At 44.1% G+C, this 16,042-nt stretch overlaps 1 long non-coding RNA gene across 1 annotated transcript; it reads left to right on the forward strand.

Annotated features, from left to right (window-relative positions):
• Positions 1 to 386: 386 nt before the first annotated feature.
• LOC127002834 (uncharacterized) lies at positions 387 to 4,918 on the forward strand. The gene is made up of 2 exons (XR_007756566.1): positions 387 to 3,811; positions 4,571 to 4,918. It is a non-coding gene; the product is annotated as an uncharacterized LOC127002834 (long non-coding RNA).
• Positions 4,919 to 16,042: the final 11,124 nt, after the last annotated feature.

A 16,042-nucleotide genomic window follows, 5' to 3' on the forward strand; every position in this document is an offset into this window, starting at 1 on the left:
ACTGGCAATCAGCGGCACGCACTCCCCCTCTCTTCTATCCGTTGCTTCTCTTACCCCCTTCCCCTTCACGAGGTAACCCCCGCATCCACCGCGCTGGGCGAGGTTAGTCATCTGATACCCTTCGCCCTGTTTGCAGGTAGGCGTTGTTCTCCCTGGATATAACTTCCCAGTTAAAATTAGTGCTCGCAGCCAACAGTCATTCAACATCCCATCGCTGCTGCCACCACTTTAATGACGAGATTTTCTATTCTCTTTTTCTGTTACTCTCTCAGTCCCACACGTCCTCTGCGCGTATCGAAACACACGAGAAATTAATCAAGATCAGGGTATTTGCCGGCTGCCTGGGATTGAACCCGCGACCAGCATGATGGGAGAGCCACTCCATACCGAGTCGGCCAAAGAGGTACCCCCCTGGCTAAGTGGGTTATGGGAGGCTCGTTCATCAGGCATAGTCGCCTCACTACAGTGACAGAGGATCTTCCTCCCTCGATGCTTAACTGATGGGCCGTGAAGACATCCAACTTTTCCTGATATTCCATCCACCAAGCCTTAATCTCGCACAGTTGAGGGTCACCAGGGGATGCTATCCTCTCGGGGGTTCCGTGTCCCTGCCCACGGCTGGCAATCCCTACAATCCCTGATCTGGACGGGTTGGGTTGGGGCCTCCTCATAGAGTGATGCCCCACCTCAGTGCATCCACTTTAAGTGAGCCTGCCACAAGTGATGGGTGCAGGGCAAAGCCTTTGGGACCATTGCATCTCAAAGAAGGAAGGCCTCCTAGCCCCTCTTTTTATTTTGGGGTGGTCAGGGAGGTGCAGAGGCAGCGCTCACAGAGGGATCAGCCCGGGATCAGCCTTTAGATGGATATGCATGTGGGCTCCTGGAACTTTGAGCCTCTCTGAGGACCACCGACTGCCCTACTCAGCGAATGAGCTCAGAAGGCTGGGGTGGACATAGTAGGACTCTTGAGACGAGGAGGCTTGGTAGTGACAAGCAGTAGTGGAGGTAAATTTACCATTGGTCTGGCAAGAACAGTGGTGCCTGTCTTAGGGGAGCAGCTATGGGCATCTCCAGCCAACTGCTGCCATTTTTGGTTGAGGTTACTCTGGATGATGAGCGTATAATGTGAATGAGGCTGAAGCACACACTGGGCTTCATGTCTCTTGTTGCAGTGTACACTCCTACCGAGATGTGTTAGACTGAAGAGAAAATAAGACACAATCATTGTCTTGGGTGACTTCACTGTGACTACTGGCACTGACAGAGATGGCCAGGTTGCCACCTTGAGCTCACAAAAATAAGGAACGCAACACCTCACTCTCCAATACGGAACAAATCTGTATTTTAAGGAACGGGTGATAACTATAAATTTCTCTAGCCTGCCATGACTGACAGCCGCTGCTGGTGGAGGCAGGAGGAAGGGGAGGAATGTTACATCCCGTACTTTACACACATTTTAGGAAGACCCTTGACAAATACATAATATTACAGATTGGTTTTGTGACTGACTGAAAAGTGCACTTATAAAATTTTAAAATACTGAGTTTTATCTGCTTGATCATTCAGACAGCCAAATATGGAACAAATGGCATTCCGTTTTAGCTCAAAACAGGATGCAACATCTCACTCAAATACAGAATGAAACCATGTTTTAAGGAACGGGTGGCAACCCTAGAGACAGCATGAAGTTGTGTTGGTCCTCATGGCTCTGGCACCAGGAACACCGACAGCTCTCTGCTCCTGAATGTTACAAGATCCAGCAGGTTGAGCATTGTGGGTTCTTGTTACCAGAGACCAGAGCTGGTCTTGGTATAGTGATGCCGAAGGGGTAGCTAAGGAGACTGACCACATCCCCTAAGTACTCATTGGAGGATCCTCTAGAACTGCTGAGTTCTTTGGAACTGATCACAGGCTTGTTGTTGCAACACTCAAGCTTCATGTCAGGTCAAGAAGAATCTCAAGATGCAACAATACTGTGTTCTTGAGAGGCTGAAAGACCTGACATTTGCTCAGGAGTATGCAGACAGCCTCAAATTGGTTCAATGTCCTCGGCACCTTTGAGGACCCTGTAGAACAGTGGGACACCTTCAAATGTGAGACTCTTCAAGCTGCCAAGGAGTGCATTGAAGAGTGCCCGAGATCTGGGAGTGGTTTTTCCTCAGCAGAGACACTGGAGAATATTGAGGAGAGTCGCCCTGACAGGCTTGCTGAGAATCAGGACCAATATAGGGGTCTGTGGCATAGAACTAGAGCTCTCCTGAGGAGAGACAAAGAGAGGCATGTCAGGGGTCTTGTTATGGATGTCAAGGACCATTTCAATATGAATGACCTCCAACCTGCTTACCAAGCCCTGAAGAAGCTCTGCTCTGAGCCACCCTCTCAGGTGAGCGCTATCCAAACAGCAGACAGCTGCCTTGTGTCGGATATGGAAGGGCCAAGGGCTCACTGGGCTGAGTACTTTGCTTCCCAAGGCATCACCTCCACCTCCCGACACATCCTCCGCCTCCACTCTGAAGATTAGTTTCCCTTCACCACTTAAAGCCAGTCCACACATGCCAGCTGTGTCACATTTTCAAGGTAGTATTAAAGGTCTTATTCAAGTTATTATTAACTTTATTTCATTTATTACACGTTTTGTTTACCAGTATATATAGTCTGTATTATTCCTGAACGCCCATTGCTGCATGCTCACCCTACACACACACACTACACTGCTGTACAATCTTGTATATCTTCACACTGCACACCTGTTTCTTCATGTTCACCCAACACACACACACAATGCTGTACAATCTTGCATATCTTCACACTGCACACCAATTTCTTCATCTTCACCCTTCACACACTATACTACTGTACAATCTTGTATATGTACACACGCTACTTACAAAGCACTGCTTGCACCTGAGCCAGTTGGTAAGTAGGGGAAGCTCTGTGCTTATGAAGAGAAATTGAGCTAACAGTTAATGTCCCAACTCAGTGTTGTGGTAAACGGTCTTATGTAGCTTGTGTTCTCTTGGCTCGACAGTGCTTCTGCGGCACTCCCAAGTGTGGCGGAGAAGACTGCAGAGCAAGTTGTAGCCGCCCTGCAAGCTCTCCCGCACTAAGAGATGCCACTCATTAACAACTCAAAAACCGATAACAACTTCAAAACTTTCTTTCAGTAAAGGTAAAGTTTGGGACGCGCTATACCTGTGTGCGGCTCGGTACTCGCCACCATCACACTGGCCCGTGAGCTTGCGCTGGGCAAGAGCTCATGACCCAGGGACAGAGGCCAGGTGTGACATGTGGGTTACTACAGTTTACCTCCCTACAGCACCCCCAAACCTACCCATGAAGGTGGAAAAAGTCTATTAGTGCTACGTAGCCATATTTAATATATACAGAACATTTTATGCACATTTTCAAAAAGTAAATAGCTGACATATGAGATTGATGTGCTGGGGAGTCGCAGGACCCACACAAATGGACTTCTTGATTGTGTTTAACTATAATCATGCAACCACCCACCACGCAGGCAACAACACTTTTTTTGCCCTTTGTTATGACCCACAAACCTCAGTTTTTATTATTTTTTCTTGGTCTGTTTGTCACACTGTTATCAACAAAGAAAACTAATATGTTCGAAGCAGTCATTAACTACACGTGGTTTACAGAAAGCTGGTAAGGAACGGCGCCTGACTGATGCTGGAACTGACCTCGAGGGAGTGGCCGAGGAGGGACAGCCTGTGGGGTGGGCAAAGGAACCCTTTTGCCTGAGCTCCAACTGTGTCAGACTTCAAAGTGCACTGATGGCAACCTCTTCAATCCAGTATAAAAAAGGAGAGAGAGAGAGAGAGAGAGAGAGAGAGAGAGAGAGAGAGAGAGAGAGAGAGAGAGAGAGAGAGAGAGAGAGAGAGAGAGAGAGAGAGAGAGAGAGAGAGAGAGAGAGAGAGAGAGAGACCTCACCTCACCTCACCTCACCACCACAGCTCACAAGCCCCACAGGATGTCCCCCCACAGCATGTTGACAACCCCCACAGCCACACCAAGGACTCTCGCCTCTAAATGCCTGCCACACTTGTCCGGGTCGCTAGCAAGACTAAACCTTCCTTCCCATCCACAAGCAGAGTGCCGAGGGCTGGGAGTTCACCCCAAGGCATCAGGATGAAGGCTGGGCAGCACACCAAATGGAACATGCCAGGGCCACTCCTGCCACCCAGCCTGGCACCGCTGCTCCTTGAGGGAGGTGACCACGCCCACCCTGGCAACAGACGGCCAGGCACGTGATCCACCCAGGGAGACACACCCAGAGTTTATGTACAGCAGATAACCTCTGTGAGCGTGTCTTCCTGAGCCTGGCCGTCTGTTGCCAGTGTGGGCGTGGCCCCTCCCTTCCTGGCAAGAGGGCTGTGTGGCAGGGTGGCCCTGGCATGGTGCCCTTACAGGCCCATCAGTGGTCCAGTTGGTGTGTTGCCCGTTGTCACCCTGAAGGCTTGGGTTAAGTCCCAGCCCTTGGTGATGCACACTTCAGGATCCTTCACTGCTGTTACTTCCTGTGGTCCTTCCTCACGTATTGTCTTCTCTGCAGGTCATCCCAGACTCCCGTGCAGTGTCCCCCTCAGCCCTGACGAGGCAGCACACCCAGGTGGTCCCTCGGCAGTCCCCACACCGCCCTCAGCACCACAGAGCCACCAGCCATGTCAGAGGTCCTGCCCTGGTGACCTGCCTCCCCAGGACTGTGCAGACTCCCCCCACCAGGACGGGTGGCGGTGGTGACTGTTCACCCCACTGGGAGGTGCAGGACAGCCGGGGTGTTCTGGCAGCCTCCATTCCCCAGGGATCTTCTCACCTGGCATGACTGGCCTTCCAGCAGTGCAACCTGAAGAAAGGGAAACATTACACTATTTTGTTCCTCACAGAATAAAGCATCATGACACACAGCCTGTAAATGATCCTACCTGTTTTATCCGCCACATTCCTCCCTCTTTCACACTAAGACACGTCAGAAATGACAAACTGTATACTAGGGGCAGCTCTGGCCTTGACCAGCTGTTCCTGGCTGCTGGGATAAGATGCCTCCCACGCCCAGGCAACACAGCAAGCCTCAGTCTCTTCCATGCGATGCGTCCGGCACTCACATAACTAAGTGAGAAAATGTACAAACATGTAGAAATAAACACAGAACAACAATGACCATAAAACGTATCCTAAACATTATATAAAAAAAAAACACAGCCATTAAGAACGAAGTAAAACAGTTACAAGATGGTCAGCCACAAACGAACACCCCACTGTATCCTCAAATGGGAACAGTAAAACACACTACACATAATGGCACATCTCTGTTTTTCTCAGGGCAGGATAGAATTGAGGGCGTGACATCCAGGCTTCAGCGTGCGCTGCTATTGCTGGTGACAAGGACGCAGCAGATGTAAAAAGGCTGTGTGTGTTGCACCATTCCACAACCATCTCGCCCACAATGAATGGAGTTTGTTCCTCGGGTGAACAGTTTAAAGCAAAAAAATTGTTTTCATGTTATTGACAAGCATTCCATTGTTCGTCCAGTACATACTGATTTAGCAAAATCAACTTTTGTTCCATCCCATGTCTGGTTGTAGAAAGGAGAACCGTATCATCCATTAGGACAAGAACATGCAACCCCATGAGAGAACCATCTATGTTGCAGTCCCCCTTCACTAAGGCAGTCAGGTAATTCACAAACACCATAAATAACAAGCTCCAAGTAGGAGATCCCTCCTCACTCCAGTAACAGCAGTCACGTTAGCAGCCTCTATCATGCTCTGTGTTACAGTAAGTGCCGCCAACATCACTGCACCACACCCGAGCCTCTTTAATGCAGTGAAACCTCAGTTCACTAATGCCTCTCGTCACGATGATGTTTTCTCAACAAAAAACATCTTAGGTGACGAACGGTGTCTCCAGCTACAAACACGTAAGCCGTCAACATCGTGGGGCGACAAGCCGGGGGTATCAGCTGGAGAGCGTCAGTTGCTGTGCAGGTTTTGCTAAATACACAATATGGAACAGAGCGTATGGATGGAAATGACTGGAGGAAAACGGCCAATGTGACATGACCTATTGCAAGGTCAACTCTCCTCCGCACAGGTTCGGTAAATTAAGTTTTCATCCATATTCTATCTGTCTAGTATTGTATTTATCTTTTTTGTTACATTGATTTCCATTGGTTTTGCGTTATGAACTTGTGCACAAAGTACAATTGGAAAAGTTTAAATAAGCAATCATCTGGGGTCCAGGAATGGATTAATCCATTTTACATTAATTCCTATGGAGAAAATAGCTGCGGTTTACGGACATTTTGGGTGACGAACGGCCTTCAGGTAGGAATTAAATTCATGAACTAAGGTTCCACTGTATTCTGAATAGCACAACATGCACTTGGTCATGTGCCGCAGCAAAGTCAACAAATGCTACGTACAATTTATTTAAGTTCCTTTTTCCTCGCTAAATCAGTAATCAGGCGCAGAGTATTGACATGCTACAGGCAACCTCTTCCCCTCTGGCAAACACCACCAGGCCCACCAGAATCATCAGGCTTCATACATTTGCACCTCCTCTGCTTGAACAGGAGCATCTAAAACTGAAATTGATATGTTAGTGTGAAAGTCATCGGGATGGAACCTTTCCGTGCCTTGGGGATTATACAAAGCTTCGAAGAATGTCCTAACACGTTTCCTGTGACGCCTGGCAACTGTGAAACCCGCCCCACTGCAGCAGATTTCAAAGAGCCATAACTCCAGTTACCCAGGAAAAAATTGTCATATTTCTAATCAACACATCGAAATCTATCAGAAAAAAAGTACTTTCAACCCCAAAATCCTATTCTGACCACTGTAATAATAATACCGAAAAATACATAGGAACAATACACAGCATGCACAATATATTCTCTAAACCTGGCACACCACATTCTCTCCAAGTACTCCTTCACTGCCACAATCATCTTTTCAGTCGTATCCACACATAGTCCCAGCAGCAACACCATCCATTCTCTACATCCCCGTTCTAACAACTGCTCTCATCTCTCTATCATACTTCTCACATTCCAGTACCACGTGCTCAACAGTTTCATCCTTTCGTCACATCCTAAGGTATCACCCTAAGGTACACAAGGTTCCTGTTTTCCAAGTTTCGAGTTGGTCTTGATACCAACACAGGAAACCAAAGCTCACGCCTCTCACACGCCACTCCACTCCACCTGGTGGTCACACCACTCTCACACACGCCACAGGTGCTCACAGGCATCTTCAAGAATAAGTAGGCCTACTCACAGCAAAAACTAGGGTCAGAAGAGTCACGAAATCGTCGTTAAATTAGGTGAATCTGGTCCGTCCTCTCTCCGCTCCATTTTGAATATTCTTGATCTTGATCTTGATTTTAAAGGAATCTCAAGATTCCTCTTGAGTCAGGCCTCTGAAACGGCAGCTCCCATAGAGACAAAACAAACGAGCAATACACAAACAACACAATACTCTCTTGGCTGGAGTAGGTAGGAAGACACCTACCGAACGGGCGCAAGCCACTCCCGGTGAGGTATATATGGGAGGTGAGAAGGGAGCTGAAGCCCTCCAAAGACCCTTCCCATGTCCTCACTAACCGTTTCCCTATTGTCTCACCAACACCGGAGAGTAGTTCAGCATGCTCTCTAAAGACAGATCCTCTCTTTATCCACACCACACTACATTCACACAACATATACACCTTTTCCCAAAATTAAAATTTCAAAATGGCGCACATACACCAAGCCTCGGAGTCCCCGCCTGGGGGGGGGACCACAAATTCCCCCAGGGAGGACTCCCCTTCTGGCTGCCGACCCGAGAGGTGTCTTGATAACTCCTCGAACCTCTTTCTTCTCAATTTCTGCAACATTCGCGGTCTTCGCTCTAATTTTCATTCTGTGGAACATCATCTCTCCTCCTCTAAAACTCACCTTCTCTTCCTTACCGAAACACAGGTTTCTGAGGCTACTGACACCAATCTCTACTCTGTTCCCTCCTACTATCTCTATCCTAAATTTCAATCCAAAGCTGGATGTTGCGCCTACGTGCGCAACGACATCACTTGCTCTCGTGCCCACGACCTTGACTCTTCTGAATTTTCCACCATCTGGCTAAGACTTCATTGTCATTCTATTACTAAATACATCTGTGCTGTTTATCTCTCACCTAACTCTACCAACTATGTAAAATTCTTTGACTATTTGAATTCTAAAGTGGAGCACATCTTGACCCACTCTCCCTTCGCTGAAATCTCCATCCTAGGAGATTTCAATGTTCACCACCAGCTTTGGCTTTCATCCTCTTTCACTGACCATCCTGGTGAACAAGCCTACAACTTTGGTATCCTCAACGACCTAGAGCAGTTGGTCCAGCACCCTACACGTATTCCCGACCGTCTTGGAGACCGGCCCAACATTCTAGACCTCTTCCTTACCTCAAACCCTTCTGCTTATTCTGTCAAACTGTTCTCTCCGTTGGGCTCCTCCGATCACAATCTTATTTCTGCATCCTGTCCTATCGCTCCTGTACGCCCTCTGGACCCACCGAAGAGGCGATGCTTCTGGCATTTTGCTTCAGCTCGGTGGGACGACCTGAGGATGTACTTTTCCGATGTCCGTGGAATGATTATTGCTTCCAGGATAGAGACCCCTCTGTGTGTGCTCAGCGCATCACAGAGGTGATTGTCTCTGGAATGGAGGCATACATTCCTCGTTCTTTCTCTACTCCTCACGCTAAAAAGCCTTGGTTTAATCACGCTTGTTCTCGTGCTGTCAATGATAGAGAGGTAGCTCACAAAAGGTACCAGAGCCTTCAAACTAATGCTATTTATGAACTTTACATTTCTGCCCGAAATCGTGCCAAATCTATTCTCCGACTAACCAAAAATTCTTTCATTAATAGAAAATGCCAAAACCTTGCTTTCTCTAACTCTTCCCGTGACTTCTGGCATCTAGCCAAAAACATCTCCTCCAACTTCACTTCTTCATCTTTCCCTCCACTCCTCACTCCTGACGGCAACACTGCCGTCTCATCTATCTCTAAGGCTGAACTCTTCTCTCAAACTCCACTCTGGACGATTCTGGGCATATTCCTCCTACTCATCCCCCCTCTGACTCCTTTATGCCTGTTATAAAGATTCTTCAAAATGATGTTTTCTATGCCCTCTCTGGCCTCAATCCTCAGAAGGCTTATGGACCTGATGGAGTGCCTCCTATTGTCCTTAAAAACTGTGCCTCCGTGCTGTCACCCTGCCTGGTCAAACTCTTTCGCCTCTGCCTGTCAACATCTACCTTTCCTTCTTGCTGGAAGTATGCCTTCATACAGCCTGTACCTAAGAAGGGTGACCGCTCCAATCCCTCAAACTACCGTCCTATTGCTTTACTTTCTTGTCTATCTAAAGCTTTTGAATCAATCCTTAACCGGAAGATTCAAAAGCACCTTTCCACTTCTGACCTTCTATCTGATCGCCAGTATGGGTTCCGCAAGGGGCGTTCTACTGGTGATCTCCTAACCTTCTTAACTGACTCTTGGTCATCCTCTCTTAGCCGTTTCGGTGAAACTTTTGCTATTGCGCTGGACATATCAAAAGCTTTTGATAGGGTCTGGCACAAATCTTTGCTTTCCAAACTACCCTCCTACGGTTTCTATCCTTCTCTCTGTACCTTTATCTCCAGTTTCCTTTCTTACCGTTCTATTTCTGCTGTGGTAGACGGTCACTGTTCTTCCCCTAAACCTATTAACAGTGGTGTCCCACAGGGTTCTGTCCTATCTCCCACTCTTTTTCTGTTGTTCATTGATGATCTTCTTTCCAAAACGAACTGTCCTATCCATTCCTACGCCGATGATTCCACTCTGCATTACTCAACTTCTTTTAATAGAAGACCCACCCCACAGGAACTTAACGACTCAAGGCTGGAGGCTGCAGAACGCCTAGCCTCAGACCTTACTATTATTTCCGATTGGGGCAAGAAGAACCTGGTGTCCTTCAACGCCTCAAAAACACAGTTTCTCCACCTATCCACTCGACACAATCTTCCAAACAACTATCCCCTATTCTTTGACAACATCCAGCTATCACCTTCCTCAACACTAAACATCCTCGATCTATCCTTAACTCAAAATCTCAACTGGAAACTTCATATCTCATCTCTTACTAAATCAGCTTCCTCGAGGCTGGGCGTTCTGTACCGTCTCCGCCAGTTCTTTTCCCCTGCACAGTTGGCGTCCATATACAGGGGCCTTGTCCGCCCTCATATGGAGTATGCATCTCATGTGTGGGGGGGCTCCACTCACACAGCTCTTCTGGACAGAGTGGAGGCTAACGGCGGAATTTTCAGTGAAGCTCTTCCCTCTTCGTCGAAGCGTCGCTTAGAGAGTGTGTTTCCGTGAAGAGATATTTTCAAACCCTAGTTTCTCTTCCCCCTTCGAACAATCTTTCCGTGTAGAGTTGGTACTACTGCAAATCAAACAAACGTTGAAAACCGAAACATTAATGCATTTTAGGTACATTTCTATAATGGAAAATATTGTGTGGCAAGTACTTATGTAAGCAGTGCTTGATACAGTGACATACAATATATATAGCAGAAAATTTACTTTGATGGGTTTAATTGGTTGGTATCTGTGGCTATGTTTGCTTCGCTTTGATATCGTCCCGTTACCTGTGGGCGGAGCTTAGGAGACCTCGTTAGAATAAACTGCTTTTATTTTCTTTATTTTCCTCCTGTTCCATGAGATCTCTTTCTCCTTCGTTATTTCTCCTTGTAGATATATTTTAACTAGCTTTAGAGCTCCTATCAGTGGGTGGAAAATGGTAGCATCTATATTGCTGAGCTTTGCTAAGCTCCACCCACAGGTGACGTCACGAGTTTGGAGATTGGCTGTGGGAAGCCCAGCACGGAGTATCACATAGCACCACATATTCATACAGACTTGTGAAACATTCGCCCGGAGGCCGAAGCCTAGCTGTCAGTCCGTCACTTTTAAATTTGTCCCAGCACTCTTCATGCTTATGGTTTGAAGTGCCCGCCCTACAAATGCTTAAAAAGGAGAATTGTTGTGAATAGTTGAGTCTGAAGGGCGGGGCATGCTGGCTTGGAGGTGCGTTCCAGTGTTGGCTTAAATTATCATGGGAACCGTGAAGTCTTGAATAAACAGAAAAAAATAATGTTTCTCGCATTGTATGACTTTTTATATAAGGCCTAGAAAATTTAAATTGTTCTTATACCCAATTAATAATACAGCAACATGGAAAAATGTTGTAATAAAGCATTAAATGTGCAAAAATATTAGCGAAGAGCGGGCCTTCACCTCCTCTTCGTCAAGAGAGGAAATTAGTTAATTTCTTTCCCGCTCGCCGTTTCGCGCGCTGCATCAAAGACACTCCTCGTCACTGAGCATACCGTTTGGTCCACGAACCCTCGTTTCCTTGCGGGAAGGGGGAAGAGATTCACTGAGAATACGGCCGTAAGGCTCTTCGTCTCATCAGCTCTCCTCCTCATACTGATAGTCTTCTACCTCTTAAATTCCGCCGCAATGTTGCCTCTCTTTCTATCTTCTGTCGATATTTCCACGCTGACTGCTCTTCTGAACTTGCTAACTGCATGCCTCCCCCCCTCCCGCGGCCCCGCTGCACTCGACTTTCTACTCATGCTCATCCCTATACTGTCCAAACCCCTTATGCAAGAGTTAACCAGCATCTTCACTCTTTCATCCCTCACGCTGGTAAACTCTGGAACAATCTTCCTTCATCTGTATTTCCTCCTGCCTACTACTTGAACTCTTTCAAGAGGAGGGTATCAGGACACCTCTCCTCCCGTATTTGATCTTGCTTTCGGCCACCTCTTTTGTTTCTTTTTTAGGAGCAGCGAGTAGCGGGCTTTTTTTTTTATTATTGTTTTCTTTTTTTGTTTGCCCTTGAGCTGCCTCCTTTGTTGTAAAAAAAAAATATTATTTCCTGTTTTTTTTTTAATATTTTTCTTCCATTTGATAATTTTTAAGCCTTTTTGAGTATATTGAGACATCACCAATCTTAACTCCGTTGACGTGGTCATATAACGGCTAGTATTCATTTCCACAATAAATGATGCTTCAAAACACTAAAGAGCTTAAATTCTGTCAATGGAAAAAAAAGAAAGAAAAAAAAAAGAGAACACGCGAATAGAGGAAAGATTTACCGTTGTTTTGATCTCTACACTCACAATGTTTCTTTACGGAAGGTTTGAAGGGTAGTAGAAAATATATATAACGCATTATGTAACGTGACGTAACGTAACGTGACGTAACGTAACGTAACATGTAACGTATAGCAGCAGAAGAGCAGTTGGTTGAGTAGAAAACGAGATGTCGGCGCGTGAGTAATACAATCTCCCCAATTGTCATATTATGGTTATTATTCATTTTCACAACAAATGAGACATCAAAACACTCAAAAGTGTTTAAAAACTATCAAGTGGAAGAATAAAATTCCAAAAGGAAAAGTCGTAACAGAGGAAATATTCACCCTAATTGAATTAAAGATCATGAAATACTGGTATTAAGAACTACTGATCATAGTGTTCACAAGTGGGAGGATTTATTTTTTTCAATAATCAGAGTCTTCCAGCAAGAATTTATTTGAACAATATTCAATGAAACAATGTTTATTGGTTTATTATTTTTTTTTTCTGTAATTTTACTCAATTTACTGCATATGCTGTGAATTCCATGTATTTAGTTTTTTTGAGCAGCAATTCCCTTCTACATACCTGATCCTAATTAATGAACTTTTTTTTTCTTTTGATACTATGTGTAACCAAAATTGATATGTACTTGTCATACCCTTTTATTTTCAGTTTAATTTGCTAGTCTTTGGTAACTCCTTTATTTTCTCTGCATACAATATTTGATGATGCATATGATACGCTAAGATTAGGATAAAGTAAACCTGTAATTCAATAGTATATTCCTATTAAGCTGTCGGTTTCAACAATGCTAGATCATTAATTGTCAGCCTGTATGTCCGGAATACTGTAGAACATGTCTGGTTCCTAACATGCTTAATTTGGTACTTGTTTTACATTCACTTATCTTCTATTTATTTAGTGTGTATTCCCTTTTGTAATGATCGTCAACAGGTGAAAAGATTAATAATAAGCTAAGCACATAAGAGAGTCAGTTCTACCCACCTTAGTTATACATAATTACGTGCCACTAATACCCTTCCATACAGTAACTAATTGGTTTCCTCCTATGCGTTTCGATAACCGGCGGTTTTCTCTGAAGGCCTGGTTCAGGCACATGGTTATCATGCGTCCTTTCTCTAGGTTTAATGAGGAAAGTGTTTTGGCATAGTTATGACTGGAAATACAGAAATATTTTAGTCCTCATTGGTCTCTGGTTATAAAAATTAACATTACTAGTGTATAATGTCACATTAATTGAAAAAAAAAATGGTTCTCTAATTTTCCGCCATATCTGAGTGTTCATGTCTTCATGCGTCAACCACATTAAGAAAAGGCTCCATGGTTTCCTGGTGTCTGGGTTCCATTACATACTACTTTCTAATAGGATCTTGAAGATCCACTTATATTGTTGACCTAATCCCGTGGCTTACTGTGGTTTGGTTCCATTCCACACCACTCTCTAATAGGACCCACTATAGTCCCTTGGTATTGTTGACCTAGTCCTTAATGTATTAGGTCAATTATTATAATATATTTGTTCAGTAAGATCATTTTTATTTCTGGGGAAAGTATATATATTTTTTTTGTCTTTTTTGTTGGTGTTGACAGCTTGACCTACTCCTTTGTGATTGTATTTCTTCCTTTACGAGAAAAAGCAATACCTAGTTTTTTTGTGTGTGGGTGGGATCTAACATTTGGCTAGAAAAAAAAATGTGATTGTATTTTTTTATAATTTTGATGTTTTTTTCACACTTCGTTGTCTTCGCATGCTCAAGGATATAAGTATGGGAAGGTTTAATCCCAGCAAAATCATTTTTCTGTACCAAAAACGTGTATACTCTGCTTCCTAATGTACTTAAGATTCATTTTCAGAATTGTGTGTCATGTTATGGGAGTTATTTTCTTTGTTTAGCGCCTAGGAAAAAAAAATATAGTTAAAGTTGTAGTTCAAATTGCCTATTTTTCTGAAAAGCTCAAAGTATAACTATCTTTTCTTTCTTATTATATTCTCCCGTAAGCAAATGAATGTGTAGGAATTAGTGAAGGTAACAGAGTTACAATGCTTATATGGAGTTCAAGATTTTACCGTTATCAAAATCATTTTCAAAATGTCTGGAAAGAACAAGCGAACTCCATTATTCTGTCTGTTTTTTGTTTTTCAAATGAAAAAAATAAAATAAATGTGTTATATTGGATTGCATATATTGATTTTCCCTCCCCCCCAAAAAAGGAGAAAAGTATGAATAAAATATAATAAGTTAGGAATCTCTTGTCTTATCTTTTCTCATTTGCTAAGACCAAGTTAGATTTTTACAAACATCTCATCTTCAAGTGTAACTACATTGATTTTCAGTGTCGTCTATATGCATTAACGAAAAGCAAAATTTATGGTTATGTGACTGTGAGCAGTAAACGAAAACATGATGTATGACACAGGTAACAGGTAATAGAAGGAGCCGTTGCAAGAAACGTAGCAGAAAGGTAATGTTATGTTTAGTAGGAAGGTTGTGGCAATATTCACGCTAAAGGAAGCAGTAACGTAGCAAAAAGAAAAAAAAACGCAATGGGGTATAGCAAATGGGATTTTTTAGGTGGTGAAAAACTCTACACATTGGCATGCTTATCAGAAGTTTGAAAGTTTCGTTTAGTCGGCGCAACATCTGTGGTCATTATGCCGGAGAGACACAGGAGGGGAAGGAATTATAGAAGGGAACAGATCCCAGGAGACGGGACGCAACCCCCGATTAATACCTGGTACCCATTCACTGCTGGGTGGACAGGGGCGTTGGGTATCGGAAAAGCCCCCCCCCCCCGAAAAAAAATAAAAAAAGATCCACTGCGGCCGGGAATCGAACTCGGGCTCTCTCGGTTGTGTAGAAGGAGCCGTTGCAAGAAACGTAGCAGAAAGGTAATGGTATGCTTAGTAGGAAGGTTGTGGCAATATTCACTCTAAAGGAAGCAGTAACGATTGGAATGTGGTTCGGCCTTATCCAAGGTTGAAGAGAGAGAGATGGAAAGGAGAGAGAGAGAGAAAGAGAGAATGAAAGGAGAGAGAGAGAAAGAGAGGAGGAAAGGAGAGGAAAAGAAAAGAGAAAAGGAGAGGAAGAGAGAAGAGAAAAGGAGAAGAAGAGAAGAAAAGGAGAGAGAGAGAGAGAGAGAGAGAGAGAGAGAGAGAGAGAGAGAGAGAGAGAGAGAGAGAGAGAGAGAGAGAGAGAGGGTGTGGTGTCAAATTGTGGTATTAGTTTTTTTCTACAAGCTATTTTTAGATACAGTGTAGTGAGCTACGGCGACCCTTCGAAATTAGGTGTAGCGGCGAAACAAGTGCTAATATCTCTGCTAATACTTGTCCAATATCAATGTTTTTGGTATCAATGGATTCGTCTGAAGATTCTGCAAGATGCCCAAGTAAAAGTTAGATGGTAATTACCAAAATGTTTGGTCACGTGGGTCATAAATAGAAATAATATTGGAGAAAAAAACGCTTGAAATTAGCAGTTTCTGTTGTGATGTTTGAGTGCATAGAGGTAATAAAAAGTGCAATACTGTGTGAGAGAGAGAGAGAGAGAGAGAGAGAGAGAGAGAGAGAGAGAGAGAGAGAGAGAGAGAGAGAGAGAGAGAGAGAGAGAGAGAGAGAGAGAACCAACGTGGGGTTAAAAACGTGGCAACGCTGTACTCCCGGAATACTCCTCACATGGCACTTTACAGCCGCACTTTAAGATGAGTTTTACTATACTACTACTACTACTACTACTGATGGTATTCTTATTCTTATTCTTATTATTAATAATAATAATAATAATAATAATAATAATAATAATAATAATAATAATAATAATAATAATAATAATAATAATAATA

The sequence above is a fragment of the Eriocheir sinensis genome, chromosome 24 (assembly GCF_024679095.1).
Source record: "Eriocheir sinensis breed Jianghai 21 chromosome 24, ASM2467909v1, whole genome shotgun sequence".
NCBI lineage: Eukaryota > Metazoa > Arthropoda > Malacostraca > Decapoda > Varunidae > Eriocheir > Eriocheir sinensis.